Source organism: Poecilia reticulata, linkage group LG14 (genome assembly GCF_000633615.1).
Source record: "Poecilia reticulata strain Guanapo linkage group LG14, Guppy_female_1.0+MT, whole genome shotgun sequence".
Lineage (NCBI taxonomy): Eukaryota > Metazoa > Chordata > Actinopteri > Cyprinodontiformes > Poeciliidae > Poecilia > Poecilia reticulata.
In genome coordinates, this window is record NC_024344.1 from 2,969,683 (window position 1) to 2,973,196 (window position 3,514).

The window sequence follows — 3,514 nt, forward strand, 5'->3', positions numbered from 1 at the left end:
ACAAAATGCATTTTCCCTCTGGGATTAATAGGATATTTTTAAATTAACTGAATTGAATATGACATGATATGACCATATTGGGGTGGAGTTCTGTGTGATACCAAATGTTAAGAATAACATCTGAGATCACAACCACAGTCAAGTCACCGAGAAAATCTACATGTAAACATGAGATAAATGTTTAGTAATCCATTGCACTTTTATTCTGAAACTGTGGAACAAAGCGCAGCTTGTAGCGAGAGGATGACGCATGTTTTCCATATTGATGGAGGTATAAAAACTGCTCTGGTTTCTGCTGCTCAGCAAATCACACGTTATGCAAGTTCATCGTTGCCCTGCGTGGAGATCCCATAAAATATAAACGTTGCGTTCTTCTCCGTTCCTGGAGCTCTTCTTTGTATTGAATGTTGTAGTATTTCTTGGTAATGAGATTAGTTTGTTATACTCCATTCATGGTGAAAAAGCTCCGCCTTCGTCTTGCGTCAGTTTGTTTATGTCCCGCCCTCTTTTCACGACTAACTAAAACGCTCAACCAGGCGGGATGTTTCATCAGAAACCACAGACTTCGCTGCTTCTCTTCCGTCTCTATCTGTCCACTATTGGACACCAGAAGACAGCAAAAGGTACAAATATAACGACTTTTGTTTTCAAAACATGTGTAGATATTTAAAAATCCAAGCTGTGTTCAATGACGCGCTTTTTTCCATTCAGTAGTAATGTTTATTTATCTCGTAGTAAGACTGATGCAATCCTCCTCGTGTGTTGTATTGGCGCTAAAGGACATAACGTCCTTCACCTTTATTACCCGATTCGTGTGTGAGCGTTTGTAATTTGCCATATGTTACAGTCATAATGAGTTAATTCGCTGTAGTTAACATTAAGTAAATCGGCTTAATTTGTCATTTGAGCGCGGAATCAGCTGATGTATAGTCCGGCGTGTAATGGAAAACCAATGAGAACAGAGCAGAAAAGGGAAACTTAATAGGGGGTTACCATTGTGGAAAAAGTGTTTAAACAGTCCTCTCTTTTTAAAGAATACACCTGACACCCGTAGTTTTATCACACAATGTTTTCATTCATCGTTTCGCTTTACGCGGTTAAAACGTCGTGAGGCTGATGTTTTGCTTTTTATCAAGGCGCGTTGATGTCTGGGATGCTGCTTTCAAAGACCCCCACCAACACCGAAAATTCCAACACGTGCATCGAAATGCCCTCAGATGAACTCAAAAAAGTGCTGTTGGAACGGTTGCTTTTAATGTCCAGATTTTCTCACCAAAACGGGCAAATAAAATACCAGGAAACGTAGCTGTTAAACCGCTGCTTGGTGCTTTTCCGCATTGTATTTATGAACCTACAACCCGACAATCACCGAGCGTCGTTTATACCTGAATGCAACAATATCAACACAGGGAGATGAGCACTTGGAAGCCACGTAGCTAGCTGATGCTTCACACGCTAACAGCTGCACATCACGCAATATGGTTGGCGCTGCTTGTAGGTAAATACATTTTAACTGCTATTTTATTTGAGGGTTTCTCTTGTGCAAAAACCGCAAAATTCGTGAGTGTCATCAAAGCGAGCCGTCTTTCCTCGGTAGCCGCCGCCGAGCTGCCCGTCTTCCAGGGTGTTCCCATGTCTGTGTTGCATCAGCCGGCTAAAGCAACCATGTAGTAAAATGCAGTAAATGCTTTGCTCTTTGTTCAAACCCGCTGAGCTTGAAGGTCAGGTGGTGTGAGGTGGAGTTGTAAAGGTGTGGACGTACCGTAAAACTGCAAGCCATGCTGCAACAAACTACTCAAGTACTGCGGCTATGTTGAAATGTCACGATTTTTTTATTGACCTATTTAAAGTTTAGCAGTTTCTAGTAAAGATAAAAAAAAACGAGAACTAATGGTGCTTTTACTATTTAATACATTTGATGTTTATGGTTTATTACTATGGTTTTAGTATATTCGTGTCGAGATTTACTTCTAGATATTATTAGTTTATCCAAAGTGTGACAAATAAGCAATAGATATTTGCCACGCCTTGATCTACTTTGATACAGTAGATTATTAAGATATAACACCTCCGTTTCATTGTGAACACAAAAATAAAAAATGTATTTAACAATCTAATTATAACAAAAAAAAGCAACAATTCAAACTCCACTGTAAGTGTTCATTTTTGTGTTTTCACAAGTAAAATGGGAGATTTCGTAAATCTTAAATTGTTTTTTAAATAATCAATTTAATGTAAAATCATCCATGATGATTTTATGATTTGATGATGATTTTATAGTAATAAGTAAGGTTGTTACTTATTACCTGGGTTATTACTCGAGACTAATAACTAGAATAGTAAAGTGGACAAAAGTAACGCATTTAACGTGGGAAAAGTAGGTTATACAGCAGAAAGAAAACAATTTCTTCTTAGCCGTGTGGCATCCCCCACCACAGACCATGCTGCTCTGGGCAGAGAGCCATATTATCAGAAAACATAAATGTTTGTAAACAGACATATGTATTTGTTAAAAGCAGCAGGTAGGAGGTGAGGGCGGTTAGTTACTCTAAATAGCTTAAGTTAACACTTCTCATTAAGAAGACTTTGAACTGAAGAAACCCTGTGATATAAGTTTTATTTGGTTTTATAATTTTTTAAGGCTGTGATCTGCTTTCCTACTGGTACAATAATGAGTACCATGTTTTTTTCTGGTGAGTTGCGCCTCACGAGTTTAAGACCAATAAAGTTTAATTTATTCGATTCGTTTCTCTGTTTCATCAGATTCTCTCGAGCTATCTTTTCATGCCGTGCTGCAGCTTAGCGGCCACACCTTGACATTCAAGATGTGGCCACTATGTGCCAAACGGCCAAACTACTTTATCCTCTTTAGCTCTATGTGAGCTTAATGCTGCCTCTCCCAGGTCCTGTTAAAGCAAGTAAGAGCCGGTGTTGGTCATGGGAAAGCGAGCAGGTTGTCCGTTTGTCACATTCCATTTGACTGGGGAGAGCAGCTTTTGGCACGGGTTGCTGTGTCCTGCCAGGTGAACTGAGAGGTCGGTCAGTTCAGTCTCAGCGGTCGGTCTTTTCCACAGATACGTGAACAAAGGTCCTAGAACGGGCTTGTTGGGGGCTTTTGTGTAGATTTTCATTAATGCAACATATATTTTTCACTCATTGGGGCTACACATAAATTCAGACAATATTGCAGGATTGCTGAAGAATACTGCAGCATCACTTTTGGAATAATAAAGAGGTTTTAACGTGATGTATGCGGTCAGAGTGTACTCTTGCAGTGTAATCTACGTCTTGTTCCCATTTGGTCCTCCAGGTAACACAGGTTCCCATCAGATTGAGTGAAGTTACCACAGTTTCAGAGTATTTTATTTATTTATTAAAAAAAAAACAACTAAATCTATAACATGATCCAACTGATATAGATCTACTTTATATTCCCACTATTGCTAAAACAAACAGGAGTTTTCTCACAACCAAAAATATTTCCAAAAAGTAAAAAAAAAAACCCAACTATATA

At 38.8% G+C, this 3,514-nt stretch overlaps 1 protein-coding gene across 2 annotated transcripts in view; it reads left to right on the top strand.

The window, feature by feature from the left end:
- The first annotated feature begins 516 nt into the window (after nucleotides 1-516).
- The window catches only part of slc7a3a (solute carrier family 7 member 3a), a 16,455-nt gene continuing 13,457 nt past the window's right edge, over nucleotides 517-3,514 (top strand). Inside the window, exon 1 of one of the 2 annotated variants that reach the window (XM_008426968.2) lies at nucleotides 517-623. The gene's annotated coding sequence lies outside the window, so the exon portion shown is untranslated. Of the gene's footprint in view, nucleotides 624-1,328; nucleotides 1,499-3,514 lie in introns of those variants that run through there. The other variant, XM_008426969.2, reaches the window with a different exon arrangement.